The 19,734-nt window shown below is 37.7% G+C and overlaps 1 pseudogene; it reads right to left on the bottom strand.

The window, feature by feature from the left end:
• Nucleotides 1-19,111: 19,111 nt before the first annotated feature.
• LOC149829757 (auxin-responsive protein SAUR64 pseudogene) lies at nucleotides 19,112-19,513 on the bottom strand (annotated as a pseudogene).
• Nucleotides 19,514-19,734: the final 221 nt, after the last annotated feature.

Here is a 19,734-nt window from a genome sequence, read left to right as displayed (position 1 = left end):
TTATCCCCCGGCACCCCCTTCTTCTCTACTTCTCTTCTCCACCCCCGCATCTTCTTCTTTACTCTCGGTCGTCTTCACCAATCAAAAACCCATCATCATCAGAGCTTCTGGGTGAATCCACTGTTGTCATCCATCTTTTTCTCATACACAATCGAGCCACCCACTCTGGAATCAATCGTGAGCAGCATTCATCGGTGTTTTACATTCCTCCCTCTGGTGTTTTCTCTTCAACCAGCAGAAGATCGGTCGAACATTAGCAGAATCACAAGTAAGCATCTCTCCTTTCTCTCGATTCTTGACCTTCTTGCATTTTTTTTTTCTTGAATCTCTTCCTTTTTGGTTATATTCCCCTTTCCCTCTATTCATTTTTTTTCTTCTTCTTCTTCTTTTCTTTGTTCTTCTTCTGTTTTTCTCTTACTTTGTTTTGATTTGCCCATTAACGCATACTCTGCAGTTCCCGATTTGCATATAGCAAATCGGGTTGCAGATAAGCAATATCAAGAGGAGCAAAGGAGTTCCAACAAATCGTTTTCCTTTCTCAGATCATTTGTTTTCATGATTATCATCGTCGTTCCATTTTAGTTATTTCTTTTTCTATTTCTCGAGTCAGCACCAGTATTTTTATTGTTTCTCTCCATCGCATTTTTTTTTAGACGAAAACCTCAAAAATCGGGCATCGATCTTTGATATGAACAGAGCCATCGTGAAGGCCAATTCACGACAGAATCTAGAAGGGTGATTTTACCAGTTCGTGTAACGACTCTTCTAATGTTATTAAGAAAGCGGTGTTGTTCTGCTCGTGCGCTGGTTTCAAATTAGTTATATTTCTGCCCATTTCAGCTTTACATTAAATTTTTGACCTGAGACCGGTTTTTCCTAAGTGTCTAGATCATTACAGCATGAATTTATGTTTTATCATAACACGAATCCATGCTTCTATTCTCAGAATCCTGTTACAACACAGTTTCATACTTTTCCATAGCATGGACATATGTTTTCACTGCTCATGACCCCTTTGCAATGGATGCCTATATATATTACCATTTGTTTTTTTTTTATGCTTTCATTCTTCCAAACATGTTGTTGTATTATGATCTGTCTGCTTGCATCTCCTGTGGTTTGTCGTAACACAGTTACATATCATCTCTCCATTTCAGCCAAAAAACATATTTTATTTCATGGGCTTTTTGCTGCTCCAATTCCCTTGATGTTCTATTCACATAATATCTCACTCTCTTGTGACCATTTGCATTTTCCAATGTTCACATGCTCGTTACCCTTGTTTTACTTTGTGCACATGACTGTATTTATCATATTCAATTCATTGTAGAGTGTTATTTTGATGAATTGATTATGGAGTCCATGTTTCTACAAAAAAAAGAAAGAAAGAAAGGGAAAACTGCAGAAGGTAAGCCCACTGTAGAAGCTCCATGAGAGGCAGGATTCAGAAAGAGCCTCATTATATAAGTTCCTCATTAGTCAGCTGTTGTGATGAATAAAGCTTGAGTTGGATTTCTAGCAAATCGTCTTGATTGTAATCACCTTGAGAGTGCATCGCTCCTCCAAAGAAGATTCGGGCCATCTCTCTTGATTTATTCTCAGGTTGGTTGTATCTTGGCTCATGAATATCATAAACCTAAAATTGAGATCTAGAGGTTCCAGTGAGCTGTTACAGGCCAAATTCGTCTATCTTTGGTAGTCATGGAGAACAATGTGATGTTCATGATGTCAGTTTCAGTGCAATTGAACAAAATACATTGTATGATTCCTACATTGTGCATAGGCACTGTGTTTCAGCTGCCCCCAGGCATGACAAAGGGCCAGGCTGGATGGTGACGCAAGTACATCCTCTCTCCCAAAGTCTCATTACAGGCATGAATTTTATTTTGCTATGATATATGTTCTTACTTTGGGTTGATGTTTCCTTTCTACCATGCCTTCAATGCTTATGTACATATGTCCTACTGGTATTTAAATTCTTGTTACAGTATCAATGAGCTCTAACCTTCGCTCATGGTTCCCTCCTGAACTCATATAAGAGACGTTTTCAATATTTGTGTTTTCTCAAAGTTTTTCTTTTTTTATTCTTGATAACTATTATATTGAGATCGGATGATTGTTGATTTTCAAGTGGACTCAGTGTGGGTAAGTCTAAATGGCTTGTTGAAATCTAATCTGCACTAGTCGGATTGCCGACTCGGCTACTATCACTCAAGTTTGGGGAAGTGATCGGTGATCCCCACTTATGTTAGAGTTAAATGAATTGAAGGCCTTTTCCTTTTTTTTTACTGGAAGTAATTTGCAGAATCCAAGTAGGAGGGATCTGTCTGTTATGGATCGGTTTATTGCTGAAAAAAACAAAAAAAACAAAAAACAAAAAATGACTTCCTGAGTTGGTGTTTTGTGGTAAGATCGAGGGAAGAAGCTAATCTGATAGGTAAGTCTGACCTGTTAAAGCTAACCTGTTATAAGAAATTATGTGTTCAAAACACTTTGAAGAAGATTCAGATGTGCCCCTTGGGCTCATCCATCGGGTTCATCTTCTATGTGTACTTTTCTTGTGGAGATATCCTGTGATTTCACTTGCCGGACTCACTCACCATCTGGCGTATCCCTGATGTACATCCTCTACTATCATCCACATTACTAGTCCGCTATCTCCTCCTTGTTGATGCGCGCCCCAGCACTTGTATCAGTCACGACACCTGTTGCCGAAGTTATTCTAGTGGCCATATCAGCAGGATGTGAGACATTGCTGGATTTAACCCTTCAGGAATTCTAATGCTGAAACGAAGGAGCCTCAGAGTCATCCACCATCTTGTTTATCCTCCTGTGCATCTTTCTTTCTTTATTCTGATGTTTTGAGGAATGATAGTCTCTGGGTGTACGCAGATTAGGTCCAAAATGGGGATTATGTGACTGGGACCGATATCGCGTGGTGGGAAAGGTATCACAACGTCTGCCACATCGCCATCCAGGTTACGATATTTTCACGAGAGTTGCAGTCCACACGACATTGTGATTGGAGTAAGATAACCAATTATTGCCTTTGCATCCACAATATCTGGCCACAAGTACACCATTGCATCTCCCGTCACTGTACTTAGATTTGTTTGGATTTCTCTTATTTATGGATTAGTGATTTTGCTTTGCTCTCTTATATCAATATTTAGATTAGACAATCAAGTTATGGCAGCTATTTTTATATGATTAGATGTTCACACAATTACCACCCTATTGCAACATTAGTTAGTTCCAGCCATTTGCATTATGTAACATGCACAATGCTTACCTGTGCACGTGTCATTTGCTATCCCCGCTTACCAGCTGCACATCTTCTACAAATATCACTACAGCAGCTCTATGAAATTTTCCACCATGTATACACAATATCATAGATATTCACTTCACCCACACCTGTGGTACCTACTTGATGACACTCACCTCCTGCACTCCTCCTGTACACAGCCCCTTTACAGCGTACCCAACAAATTCCTGTGTTTGTTGCACCACAACATTTCCACATTTGGTTGCACCTATACACTTGCACATGCCTTGTATACAACATCCTTCATCATACTAGACATTAGCACCCTGCAACCTGCTAATAGTAGCCCTCTCATTACTATGCACATCACTTACCCTCACAATTGCCTTTTGCTATCTCCACAATATCTTCACTTGTGCTGTCATATATTACATTCACCTCTCATAATGCACCATACCCTCATCTTCCTATATTGCATACATGCATATATTTCCAGCCCAGCATCCCATATACATTTCCTATTTCCATTTTATCACATCATATGAATTTCCTCATTAAGCATAGGGCATGCTATATGCATTTTTTTTAAGCATTACGTTTGACATATTCATTTCTTCATTAGAATAAACACTTTCAGGTATGTCTTTTGTTTTAACACAATGTTTTCAATTCTTCTATATTTTGCACTTTTGCTTGGTGTTGACCCTGTTTTGCAGGAAAGATGTAAAAATATTAAATATCTTTCTTAGATTAGAGGTGTTTGATATTTTCAATTTCAATCTTAGTGTTGTAATTAAGATTTTATCTTCTCAAAGCATAGACTAGAATGAATGAACATTGTAAATATCATAAATGGCTCATTTTCATGCTTTTTGCCTTTATTTCTCAAAATTTTTACAATGGTGAAACACGAGTGGCACGTGCACCATTTCGTAAGAGGTAATTAATCCTAAGTTGATGATTTACATCAATGGCCATAGTCAGGATGTAAACAAGACTTAGTGTTTTTATCTTTTATAAAATAACACTGGATCCTTTTCAAAAATCATCATATTTTTATATTTTTCTCTTTTATCAGAATTTAATTTTAAATTAATTCAACATATATACCAATGGCCATAGTCAGGGTATATTGAGAATTAATTTCATTTTAAATTTTATAAAAGCACCAAAAGGTATTTTATTCTTTCTTTGAATTTAGATATGACTATTATATAATACATTCAATGACCATAGTCAGGAGTGTATTATGTCATTAATCTTATTTAAATTCATTTGAAGAATGAAATATGATTTTCAAATCCAATTTCAAACTTATTCAAATTCATTCATCATTTAGGGTAGAATTGCATCATATTTTCAAAAACTCCCTTTCAAAAACCCAAGTGATTGTGAATATCCCTTCTTCAAATTTCTATTTCAAATTCCAAATCTATCTCAATTTCAAAGTCCAATTTGACTTTGGAATTTCAAAATCATTTCATATTCAAACTCCAAAATTCCAACCCAAAATTCAAGATTCAATTTCAAAGTTCAGATTAAACTTTGAAATTTCTGATTTATTCTCAAAATCAAAATCAAGTTTATCTTCCTATCTTCAATCACAGTTTGAGATTGATTTTTGAATCTCAAAATCTAAATCTTCCTAAAGTTTTAAAATTCAATCCGGGTTTCCAAAACCTAGATCCATCTTCAAAAGCCCCATTTGGGTTTTCAGAATCCAAATCCAAGGTTAGATTCTAATCCCAACTTGGATCCAAATTTTCAAGTACAATCTTTACTTTGGATCTCGAATCCGAGAACCCAATTCTACTTTGGATCTCAGATTTCAGATCTAAATTCCATTTAGGATCCAGAATCCAATTCTACTTTAGATCTCAGACTTCAGATCCAAATCCATTCTAGGATCCAGAACCCAAATTCTACTTTGGATCTCAGACTTCAGATCCAAATTCATTCTAGGATCCAGAACCCAATTCTACTTTGGATCTCAGACTTCAGATTCAATTCTATCTTAGGGTCCAGAGTCCAACTCTATCTTGGATCTCAGACTTCAAATCCAAATTCCATCTTGGATTCCAAATCTTGGATCCAATTCTATCCTAAATCTCATATTTCAGATCCAAGTTTCCCTTAGGATCCCAAAACCAGAATTCAGTTCATCTTGAATCTCAACTCTATTTTAGAATCCAAACTTTAGATTCAAATTTCATCTTGAATCCCAGATTTCAAATCAACTTCTATTCCCAATTCCAATTCTTAAAACCAAATCCATTTAATCCCAAACTTTAAATCCAATCCCCATTTAGGATTCTAAATCCAGAATTCAATCTCATCCTGAATTTCAATTTTATTTAAAATCCAGACTTTGGATTCAAATTCTATCTTGAATTTCAACTTTCAAATCAAATTCTATTTCTCAAAATTCTATTTAGATTTCCCACATTTTATTTTGATTTCAATACTTCAAAGTTAGAATTCCATTCCATTCCAAATATTCATCCAAAGTTCAAACTTCTAAATTCAAAGTCCATTTATGACTTTGAAGTTTCCTTTCTTCTCCTTTTATGTCAATTTCAAAAATCCTTCATTTCAAAGTCAAGATTTATTTTCAAAATTCTGATTATTCTAAAAACTTAGAACTTTAATCTTAAGTTCTAAGTTAGAAACCATTTCTTCACTCTATCATCAGATTCATCTCAAAAACACTTGGGAAAATTTCAAAACCATTTTCAAAAGAAAGCATACATCCTTGCATTGCACAAGTATGATTCTATGTGCATTTAGACTTAGAATAAATTCCTAGATAATTTCTTAGCAAAACAAAAGGCACAAAATTCGACCCTTGGTTCGATTACCCCTGGTAAAGGCGCTAGGAACGGTCGAACCTCGTACCGACGAGCAGATCCCGTCTCTCAGTTTTCCCACAAATATTTCAAAACGGAGGCGAGTTATTTCAAATATTTTCAAAATTAAGGTCAAGTGAGACCCGCAAAAGAGTTCCTCTTCTCTCCTTTTCTTTTCTTTTCTCTTCTCTCTTCTTTTCTCTCTTTTATTCTTCTCCCTTCAAAAATGAGGAAAATAGAGGTTGGAAAAGGAAAAGAGAAGGAAGAGAGAGAAACCACAAGAGAGGAAAAATTTTGCGATGATCACAGTTTTGACGACCGTGATGGGACTCGTCTTCGTCTGGTCGAATTTAATGCATTTTTCTTCTTTGATTTGATATTATCTAAGTCTTTATTCTTCAAATGTCAGCTATATTTTCCATACAAACCTTAGGAGCCTAGATTCTGTCCTAAGCTGACATCATTTTCATATAGGATTTAAGTATGGTTTGGTAGGACCATATTGAGGAGATTATTCCATGCTCACACTAGACTTAGGTCTAAAATACAACTCTCCTCAATTCTAGGGATTGAATGCAAACAATATATGCAAGTGTATGCTTCTCTTCATTTTAATCTATCTCTTTAGGACTTGCATTAGAGCCATCTGATTTCTTGCATGTTGAGCATATTTTGAAAACCTCCTTACCTATGTTGTCCCGGTCTTCACGTTGCTGGGCTGTCTCACTGAACCATAGTTCGGGAGAGAGCCTCACAACTGGACTACTTATTTGGGTTCGCGCCCCCCTACCACGTACTTAAGGGCCATAGTCCGAGGTATATCGGTAGGTGCTCAAAGATGTTGGGAAGCCATTACCTTAGAACCGGAGGAATATTTCTATGCCACGTACTTCGAGCTTCGGCTTGAGTATATCGGCGTATCTTGATTGGAATCAGATGATCTGAACCCTAGAGTTAGGATTAAGGTCCTACAAGCCATTTCAAAATATTGCATCTAGAGTCAGCCTCTAGGGAGTGTTGTTTTTGCATCCTTGTTTGTATATCTATGATTGTATGATATTTTATATTCCCTATATTTTCCAAAACCCTGGGTATATATTATTCAAAATTTCCTCCTTGTTTTAAAACCCAGTGTATTTTCCTTTTTCTTCTCTTAATTTCTTCTAATTCTTTTTTATCCTGTCTGCAATTCTTCAAAAATTTTCTTTTCTATATTCTATTCCTTACACTCATTTACAATAAAACATCTTTTGTCAGGATATGTCCTTTTCAAAATTTATCTTTATTCACATTTTACTTGTCTATCCTTTTTTTCAGAAAAACAGTGCAGTTGTCGCAAATTTTGGTGACAACCCGGTCCCTCGTAATGGGATGTTTTCATTTTCAGATTATGATTTTCTCCTTTATTAAAATTTCTTCCTAGATCTTTTCTAAAAGACCCATTTTATACTCTACAGAGAGCATCGGCGCTATCAGTTGAGTCAGGCAAAGCTCAGAGATTGCACTAACGTCCCAGTTACAAGTAGAGAGAGTAAGGAATGGATTCTCAAAAATCTGCCAGAAAGGGAGTTCAGGACAGCAAAAGTGAGATCGATCCCGCGATATACCAATTATTCAAAAGGATGATGGTTGAAATATTGTCTGAACAAGCTGAAGCCAATTGCGGAAAAGCTCCCACAGAAGGAAAGGCACCTGTCACCTTCCCCATGACTGAACACAGCCATATCAGTGCAGGAAACTCTAAAGCCAACAGGGGCATCAATCAAGGCAACCAGGGCAGCAACTTGAGAGAGTATAAAAGCCAATTTGGGAAATATTGTAAAAACCGTGATAGACCTCTTCAATACAGTCCTCAGCAAAGAGGCAAGAAGCAAGAAGAACCAAAGCGTAAGGATTGGAGCAAGGGTCGAGATTTTACTCCTTTAGATGAGCTGCTCGACAAAGTCCTCGAATACATGTTGTCTAGCGGATTACTCAAGCCCCCAAAAGCCACCAACCCTTCCACAATCATGGGAAAATATATAGACCACTTTTGCGGTTACCATCGAGTAACAGGGCATGACAATGAACATTGCTTTGACTTCAAGAATATCGTTCAGGATTGCCTTGATAAGAATCTCTTTGTCAAAAACGAAGAAGAAAGGCATCCAGATCTCCTAAACATGCAAGCTCAGTCCAGTTACCAGGCAGGGGCCAGCACTCGGCAGAAGTCAAGCAAGCCGAAGAAAGCAAAGCGTGAAGGTTGGGGTTACGATCGTCAGCTTACTCCTCTAGGTCAGCCGATCGAAGAAGTTCTCCAATACCTGCTCGAGAAAGAAATGATCAAACTCCCAAAGCAGGATGATCCCTCTGTCACCAAAGGGAAATGGAAGAATCGCTTTTGCAAGTTTCATCGAGCGAGGGGGCATGACACGGAGCGCTGCTTCATCCTCAAAAACATTGTGCAGGACTACATTGATAAAGAGCTTCTGGTACCAGAGGAAGGAGAAGAGCAGCCTGCAGGTTCAACCAGACCTTTTCCAGACCAATCAGAGAATTGAGAATACCAAGAGTTTTTCGCTTTCATCCCTCTCTGTCAGTCGCTTTGTAGGGGCATGTCAGCCCAGTCTTTGTGACTTCTTTTAGTTAAAATACTTGTAAATATTCAGTTTTGTTATCAACATTTGCTTATCAATGAAATGTCGATTTTCTTTATATCTTTGATATTCAATACTTTCTTCTTTTTTGCTATATTGGGGCATTAAATTTCTTTTTCAAAATTCGGGACAATCCTGACATCATTCATGTGAGAAATGATATTGACTATGAGGGTCTTTCAAAAATCATAAAAATTTTAGTTCAAATATTTTATTGCAACCTTTTTCAATGATCAACCCTTGTGTTGATCATATTTTTCTAACAAATTGATTTCAAATCATTGCATTTCAAAGATCAACCCTTGCGTTGATCATATTTTCTGAAAATTGATTTCGAATTATTGCATTTCAAAGATCAACCCTTGTGTTGATCATATTTTCCAAAGAATTGACTTCGAATCATTACATTCAAAGATCAGCCTTTGTGTTGATCATATTTTCTAAAAATTAGTTTCGAACCATTACATTCAAAGATCAACCCTTGTGTTGATCTCATTTTCCAAAATTTGATTTCATTATATTCAAAGATCAACCCTCGTGTTGATCATATTTTTCTACAAATTGATTTTGAATCATTGCATTTCAAAGATCAACCCTTGTGTTGATCTCATTTTCCAAAAATTGATTTCATTACATTCAAACATCAACCCTTGTGTTGATCATATTTTCTGAAAATTGATTTTAAATCATTGCATTCAAAGATCAATCCTGGTGTTGAATATGTTTTCTAAAAAGTTGATTTCAAATCATTGCATTCAACGATCCATCCTCGTGTTGATTATGTTTTCTAAAAAATTGATTTCAAATCATTGTATTCAAAGATCAACCCTTGTGTTGATCATATTTTCTAAAAAATTGATTTTGAATCATTGCATTCAAATATCAATCCTCGTGTTGATCATATTTTCTACAAATTGGTTTTCAAATCATTGCTTCAAAAAATTAACCCTCATGATGATCTCTCATGAATGATCCCCTTAAAAAGATTAGCTCTCGTGGTTAATCTTTCTTTCCTAAAATGATTTTCTCATCTTCTTCTCTCATTTTAAAGATCCCACATGCAGGCAGGATCAAACTCTTTTTCAAAAATTTTCAAATCTTCTTTCAGTCTTTATCAGTTTTATTTACCTTTATCAAATTTTATTCATTCATTTTTTTTTCTTATCAATTCTTATTTCAAAATCTTTCCCTTTCAGGTTAAGGGATAAACTTGATGCCTCTTTTCCATGAGGTATTTCTTTTTCCTTCTTTTCTTTCTTTCTCCCCCTTTCAGGTTAAGGGATAAACCTGAAACCTCATCCTACGAGGTCCTTCTTTTTTCAGGATAAGGGATAGTCCTGAATGCCTTTCTCTTTTAAAGCTTCATTAATCTCTACTAAATCTCTTTCTTTATCCAATTTTTATCAATTTTATTTTTTTGTCAAATTTTGTCTTTTCTTTATCAAGCCTTTTATTAATTTTTGGCCAAAATTTATTCCTTTCCCATTCAGGATAAGGGATAATCCTGAAACCCCTCATAGGAGCGACAATGCTACCTGTGAGAATTCTTTTACAAAGATGATTTCCATAAAATCTCCTTGATTCTTCTCTTTCGTCAAATCTCCCATCAATTTCTATTTCTTCTCATTTGTTCTTTTCAAATTTTATTTTCTCCCCAGTCAAGATAAGGGGGCAATCAGATCACATGCAAACGAATTCAGTCCTCTAAATGATCATTCTCAATCCCAGGTCCGGTCCTCGCACTGGCAAATTTTCAAAATTTAATCTTTTGATTAAAAACTTTCTGTCAAAAACCCGAGTTCTCACTTGGGCTTCTCCTTTTATTCTCTCGTTCGAAGTTCTGAGTTCCGACCAGGACTTCCTTTTGAATCCAATCCTCGCATTGGAAAATCAATCATTTCTTTAGAAATCCGAGTTCCAGCTCGGGTTTTTCTTCTATTATTTTTCGTTCGAAGTTCTGAGTTTCGACCAGGACTTCCTTTTGAATCCAATCCTCGCATTGGAAAATCAATCATTCCTTTAGAAATCTGAGTTCCAGCTCGGGTTTTTCTTCTATTATTTTTCGTTCGAAGTTCTGAGTTCCGACCAGGACTTTCTTTTGAATCCAATCCTCACATTGGAAAATCAATCATTCCTTTAGAAATCCGAGTTCCAGCTCGGGTTTTTCTTCTATTATTTTTCGTTCGAAGTTCTGAGTTCCGACCAGGACTTCCTTTTGAATCCAATCCTCGCATTGGAAAATCAATCATTCCTTTAGAAATCCGAGTTCCAGCTCGGGTTTTTCTTCTATTATTTTTCGTTCGAAGTTCTGAGTTCCGACCAGGACTTCCTTTTGAATCCAATCCTCGCATTGGAAAATAAAACATTCCTTTAGAAATCCAAGTTCCAGCTCAGGTTTTTCTTCTATTATTTTTCGTTCAAAGTTTTGAGTTCCGACCAGGACTTCCTTTTGAATCCAATCCTCGCATTGGAAAATCAATCATTCCTTTAGAAATCCGAGTTCCAGCTTGGGTTTTTCTTCTATTTTTTTTCGTTCGAAGTTCTTAGTTCTGACCAGGACTTCCTTTTGAATTCAATCCTCGCATTGGAAAATCAATCATTTCTTTAGAAAATCGAGTTCCAGCTCAGGTTTTTCTTCTATTATTTTTCGTTCGAAGTTCTGAGTTTCGACCAGGACTTCCTTTTGAATCCAATCCTCGCATTGGAAATCAATCATTTCTTTAGAAAACTGAGTTCCAGCTCGGGTTTTTCATCTATTAATTTCGTTTGAAATTCCGAGTCCCGACTCGGACTTCCTTTTGAATCCAATCCTCGCATTAGAAAACAATTGTTTCTTTAGAAAGTTAAATTTTCAAAACTCGGGTTTCTCTTTATCTTTTATTTTCTAAAGATTCGAGTCCCAACTCGGACTCTCTTCTATTTCAAAAAATCCCAACTGCCGGGCGGGACATTCTTCCAAAATTCAGCCTTCCGGCTAATCCATTTCAAATTTCAAAAATCCAGGTTTATTCTCTTTAAAAATCCTTCTGTGCCTCTTTCTGGTTAAGGGATAAACCTGATGCCTCCTGCTAACGAGGTATTTCTTTCCTTCCTCCCCTTCAGGTTAAGGGATAAACCTGATGCCTCCTGCTAACGAGGTATTTCTTTCCTTCCTTCCTTCCCAGTTCAGGATAAGGAGATAAATCCTGAAAACAAACCACATACAGTTAGGATGCGATGGTTCATTGAATTCAGAATCTCTCATCAAATTTTACTCTCCTATGCTTATCTTATTTCTCGAAATTTTCAAGCATATGTTGAGCTCATTTGGAAAATTCGGTTCTCGCACCGATAACCTTCTAAATTCAGTATTCTGATAAAATTCTTTCCTTTTACAAAATTCAAGATCTGACTTAAATCTGATGTATTTCCAAAAGAACCAGCATCTCACTGGTCATGTGTTTCCAAAAGATCCAACACTCGTTGGTCATGTATTTCCAAACGTTCCAGCATTTTGCTGGTCAAGTATTTCAAACGTTCCAGCTTTCGCTTATCAGGTATTTCCAAAAGATCAACGCTCGTTGATCATATATTTCAAACGTTCCAGCTTTTGCTGGTCATGTATTTCAAACGTTCCAGCATTTTGCTGGTCAGGTATTTCAAATGTTCCAGCTTTCGCTGGTCAGGTATTTCAAATGTTCCAACTTTCACTGGTCATGTATTTCAAACGTTCCAGCTTCTACTGGTCATGTATTTCAAAGGTTCCAGCTTTTGCTGGTCATGTATTTCTTAAATCAAAAGATTGTAACTCAAGATCTCATCAAAATCTATATTGAGTGATTATTTCACAAAGAATTCATGAAAACTTTGCCAATTTGCTAAAAGCATTTGTTAATTCTAAATATTCTTACTGCACAAAAAGAATTTTCTCAGATTACCTTCAGTATTTCCTTCCAAAAGGTGAAACTTTTTGCGAAAAAGAAGTAAAATTCAAATCTTTTCCTGTTGATCAACCAAAAGGATGTAAGAAATGTCCTCGATATGATCAATGAAAGAAATCTTCAATGATGTTGAAAAGCCAGAAGCGAATTGATATTGATCTTGGCTACGATGCATGTTTTAAAATGACTTTTTTGGCAATCAGACAGTGGAAATATCTCGAGCTATAGAAAGAATGCACTCGACCCATATCTTCTCATTCGTTTAAAGTTGTAATCAAATATCCGCAAAAGCGATCTCTCAACTGTCGTCAAGATGAAGACGAATATGCGAGCAGACCCACGGGGCCAAAGAAGATTTGGATCATCTCCAAGATGAAGGAGTTTGTGAAGGTTTCTTCCAGGGAAAGTTCAGATCACCGTCAAGATGAAGGCGAGTGTGATGAGCCTACCGACAAACCCTAAAAGATATTTGATTCCAGCTACATCTAAAAGACCTTTTAAGCCAATATCATACATATAATCCTTGAGAAAAAGAAGGATCGAAACATCTCCGAGATGAAGGAGTTTGTGATGTACTCTTCCTTGAAAAAGAGAGAAAAATCAGGACATCTCCGAAATGAAGGATGATGTAAAAAGCCTGGAAAGCCCAATGACTCAAAAAGAGTGCAAAAAGATCATCGTGGGAAAACACTCAAATATCAAACTGCCAAAGTTGTCAGAAGTCATCCTTTCTCATGCAAAATTCTTTTATCAATATCTCTTCATTACTTGCTTTTATGAAATTAAGAATATTTCTTCACTTCTCATATCAAGGAAATGGATAGCTTCCTTGAAGAAAATCATCAGCGCTAAAAATTTGAATCTGACTCTTAGAACTGAGGAGTTAACCTCATTCGGGGGAAATACTCTAGGTAAAAGAGAGAATATCTTTGCACATACGTGCACATTTCCAAGCGTTTGAATCTACTACGATTTTATCTTATTGGCAAAATTTTCTAGCTATTCCAAGAATGAAATAAACATTCAATATTCATTTTTTATGCAACCTAGCTTTGTTTATATTCCCCATAAAGAGTTGCCTCTGAAGGAAGTATCTCTTCCTGTCCCATCACGGTTTTCTCATTGAAGAATTCCGTATGGAAGACCCATTCAGGATAAAGGTCAAAAACCAGAAATTTTTCTGCGAGAGGTCATAGATTTCAAAAGTTATTTCAGTCTCAGCAATGAGACGCCCAATTTCTTCCCCTTTTCGAAGCTTTAGGGAACCCTATATTTTCCTCCTCTCGTAAAACCCCTTTTGGATTTGTTCATCCAAGTTCCGAAGGTCCCATTATGGTTTCTCCATTTTTGAGAAAACTGTATGGTAGATTTCTCCCACTCAGGATAAGGGTCAAACCTGAACCCCCTGCGAGAGGTCATTTGATTTTAAAAGCTATTTCAGTCTCAGCAATGAGACGCCCAATTTCTTCCCCTTTTCAAAGTTTTAGGGAACCCTATATTTTCCTCCTCTCGTAAAACCCCTTTTCGGATTTGTTCATCCATATTTCGAAGGTCCCATTATGGTTTCTCCATTTTTGAGAAACCTGTATGGTAGATTTCTCCCACTCAAGATAAGGGTCAAACCTGAACCCCCTGCGAGAGGTCATTTGATTTTAAAAGCTATTTCAGTCTCAGCAATGAGACGCCCAATTTCTTCCCCTTTTCAAAAGCTTTAGGGAACCCTATATTTCCTCCTTTCGCAAAAACCCCTTTCGGATTTGTTCGTCTAAATTCTGAAGGTCCCATCATGCTTTCTCCATTTTTGAGAAACCTGTATGGTAGATTTCCCCACTCAGGATTAGGGTCAAACCTGAACCATTTGCGAAAGATCATTTGATTTTAAAAGCTATTTCAGTCTCAGCAATGAGACGCTCAATTTCTTCCCCTTTTCAAAGCTTTAGAGAACCCTATATTTCTCCTTTCGCAAAAACCCCTTTCGGATTTGTCTGTCCAAATTTCGAAGGTCCCATCGTGCTTTCTTCATTTTTGAGAAATTCGTATGGTAGATTTCCCCCACTCAGGATAAGGGTCAAACCTGAACCTTCTGCGAAAGATCATTTGATTTCAAAAGCTATTTCAGTCTCAGCAATGAGACGCCCAATTTCTTCTCCCTTTTCAAAGCTTTAGGGAACCCTATATTTCCTCCTTTCGCAAAACCCCTTTCGGATTTATTCGTCCAAATTTCGAAGGTCCCATCGTGCTTTCTCCATTTTTGAGAAACCTGTATGGTAGATTTCCCCCACTCAGGTTAAGGGCCAAACCTGAACCCCCCTGCGAGAGGTCATAGATTTCAAAAGCTATTTCAGTCTCAGCAATGAGACGCCCAATTTCTTCCCCTTTTCGAAGCTTTAGGGAACCCTATATTTTCCTCCTCTCATAAAACCCCTTTCGGATTTTTTCGTCCAAGTTCCGAAGGTCCCATTATGGTTTCTCCATTTGAGAAACCCGTATGGTAGATTTCCTATTCAGACTAAGAGTTAACCCGGAACCTCGCGAGGTATCTTCCATCGTGTTTATAAGGCTTATGTCTTTTGGCCACTTTGTAATCTTTGCAAGAAGATAGTGGAAGGTGCTGACCTATCAGTCGCCGTGGACGTACCTCAGTTGAGAGGGAACCACGTAAATCGTTGTGTGTGTTGTTGGTTTGGTTTTTATTTTTTTCCACTGTCATCGTTGCATTGTTTCCATCGATTCACACTTGTGGGGAAGACTCGATCCGTCAGTTTGTTTCCGCTTTATCCCCAACATCTGGTATCAAAGCATTGGTTTGTATATTTGTGTGTGAAGTCATGGAGAACAACGTTGTCGGGCGTATGATCAGTTTGAATGGCACAAACTAGATGACATGGAAAACTAAGATGGAAGACCTCTTAGTTTGTAAAGATCTGAATGGACCCATTGTGGGTGTCAGCAGCAAACCAGAAGAGATGAAAGACGACAAATGAAAAAAACTAGACCGAAAGGTGGTCAGCTTCATTCAGCAGTGGATAGACGACAGTGTCTTTCATCATGTTTCTACAAAAACTTTGGTGCATGATCTTTGGACCAAACTAGAAAGTCTCTACGACAGAAAGTCGATAGTGAACAAGGCTTTTCTATTTCGAAAGCTTGTAAACCTCAAGTATAAGGAGGGTAGCTCTATCGCAGAGCATTTGAACGACATCAAAAGCATTGTGAATCAGCTAGCCACAATGAAGATCGCTTTTGATGATGAGCTACAAGCTTTGTTGCTTCTTAGTTTCCTTCCTAGGAGTTGGGAAACTTTGGTGGTTACTATTAGTAACTCTGCACCTGATGGAACGGTAACTATGAGCCAAGTTACCAGTAGTCTGCTAAATGAAGAGACCAAGAGAAGGTCATCAGGTGTTGCTTCTACCTTCGAGGCGTTTGTGGTTGAAAAGAAGGGGAGAGGTAGAAGTAAGATCAAGACCCCGTACTTCTGTGGCCAATCCAGAGGCCACTCACACTCGAGCTCGAAAAAGGATGTCGAGTGCTATTATTGCCACAAGAAGGGGCATGTGAAGAGGGAGTGCAGGAAGCTCAAGTTCAAGGAGCAGAGCAGAGAGAAGAGCCCAGAAGAGAAGCAGGGTGTTACCGCCTGAGTCACAGAAGAGCACATGGTTGTCTATGACGGCACTAGCATAAATTTGATCGGTCTGAAGACTGATTGGGTGATTGACTCTGGTGCTTTATTTCATGTTACCTCACGGGCTGATTTCTACACTTCCTATTCACAAGGTGAATTAAGTAATGTCCGAATGAGAAATGAGGATGTGTCAAAGATTGTTAGCATAGGCAACATCTGCTTGGAAACAAGCATCGACTGCAAGTTGTTTCTGAAAGACGTGAGGCATATACCAGACATCCGACTGAATCTGATCTCTGTCGGAAAGTTGGATGATGAGAGTTACAACAACACCTTCAGCGATGAAAGTTGGAAGCTAACCAAGGGTTCCTTGGTGGTAGATAGAGGGACAAAGGCCTGTTCTATTTACACTTTGCAAGCGAAGATCTGCAAGAGTGTTGTGGATGTTGTGGAGACTGGATCATCCACAGAGTTATGGTATAGAAGGCTCAGCCATATGAGCGAGAAGGGGCTGCAAGTTCTGGTCAAGAAAGAGCTTCTGACAGGTGCAGCAGGTACATCGTTAGAACCATGTGTCCATTGCTTCTATGGTAAACAAAATCGAGTTTCTTTCCATAAAAGCATTGTATCTAGAAAATCTCATGTTCTAGATCTTGTACACTTTGATGTATGCGGACCTTTGAAGGTCAAGACACTTGGTGGTGCAATGTACTTTATGACTTTCATTGATGATCACTCAAGGAAAGTCTGGGCTTATACTCTGAGAACTAAGGACCAAGTTCTAGAGGTATTCAAGCATTTTCAGGCCATGGCTAAAAGAGAAAAATAAGTGGCTCATTTGGTGATAAAAAAGAATTATTACCAATATAATTAGCATTGTTATTTAAACTTGATCGAACCAAACATATGTAAAATAAAAATAATAATCTTCACATGACTTACACTTGGGGGTATAAATAGTTTAACCATTTTACTAAACAGAGTAAGCGATCTATAGGCTGAAAAAGTTTAGATTAAAACTTTCCAAGAAGTTATAGTTATTCCCCACGGTGGCTATCATTCAAACACGGGCTTGGAGTTGAGCTCATCTAGGCAAACATGCTCATAATTATCTTGAGCTTATCTCAAATATAAAGTGAACAGTCCAGGATGTAGCTTGAACCATGTCAAGTCCAAGCTTCTCCCAAGCTAGAATAGGTTTAAGGAGCCCAAAAGCCAGACTTGGTAATTAGTTGTTGACCCTCTTCGCTTTTGTATACAGGAGTTCCCTTCTTGATCCCAATCACACACACACACACACACATATTATATATATATATATATATATATATATATAGAGAGAGAGAGAGAGAGAGAGAGAGAGAGAGAGAGAAAGAGAGAGAGAAAGAACTGTCATTAACAATGGGAATGTGAGAGAATGGGTAAGTCGTTAAAAAAATGGTTCCTTTCTGAAGTAAAAAAGGAAGGCTTGAATGAGATAAATCAGGACCCACAACCTTACTTCTTAAGTAGAAACTAGCTAACAGGCCACTAGATGATGTCAAAATTATACAAACCCCTTGAGCATCTTTATAGCATTTCCTAACAGTGAAGGTTTATCTCAGACAGACCTGCTTTTTTTTTACAATAATTCCTTCTCTGGGTATCCAATTTGTCCCATAAATTAAACAGTTTGGATTGGGTATCAAATTGGTTAGATACAAATGGTTAGATACAAATATATTGGGCCTCATACTCTTTTTATACAAAAGTGATCCATGTTTTAAATTTAGATTTCATACCCGACCCAAAGCCATCAGTCAATAAATTGGGTTGAGTCGGGAGTACTAATTGGTTTGATACATCGGTTTGGGTTGGGTACACTGACCCCGCTATACCACTACTACCCTGTATTTGGTGCAAGCCTAGGATACATGGCCTAAAGCCAGGATTCATCCCATCATAGGATAGGAGCCAAGAGGCCAAGACTTACATTTACTTGTTTGAGAATCATTTATATTGCATGTATCCAAGAAAGAAAAGGGCAATGTCAGTTGGTGGCTCTTCGTGATGTGCTTCAAAATGTGCATCCATACCCGTGATTCATGAATCCTGCCTGGGGGTGCACACGAGCCAGGATCAAAAAACTCGACTCATTTATGTTTAACGAGCCTGAGATTTTGCTCAAGTTCGGCTCGCTTACTTATCGGATGAGCCTGAGCCGATCTTAATCGAGTCAAGCCCGAGTCAAGCTCAAGCTAGCTCAGCTTCTTGTGCACCCCTAATCTTGCCAATTAATAGTCATCATAATTGAATGGTCCTGCAGCATCCACAGGATTGAATGAGCCTAAGGTGAACCACAAAATTACACATCCTATGGTTATGTATCACTTCTTGTAAAACGTGGATAATACATGATTCAAGTTCTGTTTACTAATGCAATAATGCATCGTTAATGATAACCTCATAACATGCTTAACCAATCCATAAATACCATGACGTTTTTCCTCTTCGTTTTCTTCCAAACCTAGATAAGTAAAGCCACCGACAGAAATTTCAATCTTCAAGTCATGAAACTACTCGAAATGGGAGAATGCATATGCAACAGGAATTCAGGCTGAGTACGTGCCAGTGTTAACTAGTAATTGGTACCAGTCATGTATAGGTAATAAACAAATTTTCCAAATGCTTTACTAGGTGAGCGACCTAAGTTCATTTTACTTATGATTTAGAACAGGAAAAATACAGTGAACAGGCAATTTCTTGACCAAAAAGTTGGAATTTATCTCAAAATTTTCATTTGTACAAATGTATTTTATATACAATATTCTCTTTGCTCAAAATCCATGAAGGGGCACATGATGGCAGGGGTGGCTCTGAGGCAACTCTGAGGATGACAAGCATCTAGTGCTACATAAAGATGCCACCAATGCATTCTCCATCTGCCTAGTCATGTCTCTGTGCACAAGTGACATGATGTAGTCGATGATTGTAGAGTCACAAGGGAATGTAATTGCACCGTCCAACCCAATCTCTTCTTCAGCCATCTTCAATAGCTCCTGGAAGATGGATCTTTGGAGGCAAGCCAAGGGAATCATGTACCTTTTGCCATCTGCGGCATAAGCCACAAAATGGCCCTTCTCTGCAATTTCTGCGACTTTGGTGTTGCTCTTGTTCACAACACCAAATGAGATTCTTCTTCTCCCTCTAAAAGCCATCTTCTGCCACTTCTTAGCCATCTCCACTAACCTCTTTGTGCTGATCATTCTTGCAGGTTGAAGATGAAGATGATGATTGCGCTTCAAAGCTTTTCTCAAAGGACAAGCAAAAGTATTTTGAGTGTAGCTGAGTTTGAGTTGTGATTATTGATACGTTGTGTTGATGAGAAACTTTGGTCACTTGTGCTGGTATATAAAGAGCGAGGGAGTGACTAAAATTGGGTACATAGATGGCAAGTAGG

Source organism: Nuphar pumila, chromosome 8 (assembly GCF_984573655.1).
Source record: "Nuphar pumila chromosome 8, dmNupPumi1.hap1.1, whole genome shotgun sequence".
NCBI classification, from domain to species: domain Eukaryota; kingdom Viridiplantae; phylum Streptophyta; class Magnoliopsida; order Nymphaeales; family Nymphaeaceae; genus Nuphar; species Nuphar pumila.
This window is presented reverse-complemented; position numbering and strand designations above follow the sequence as displayed.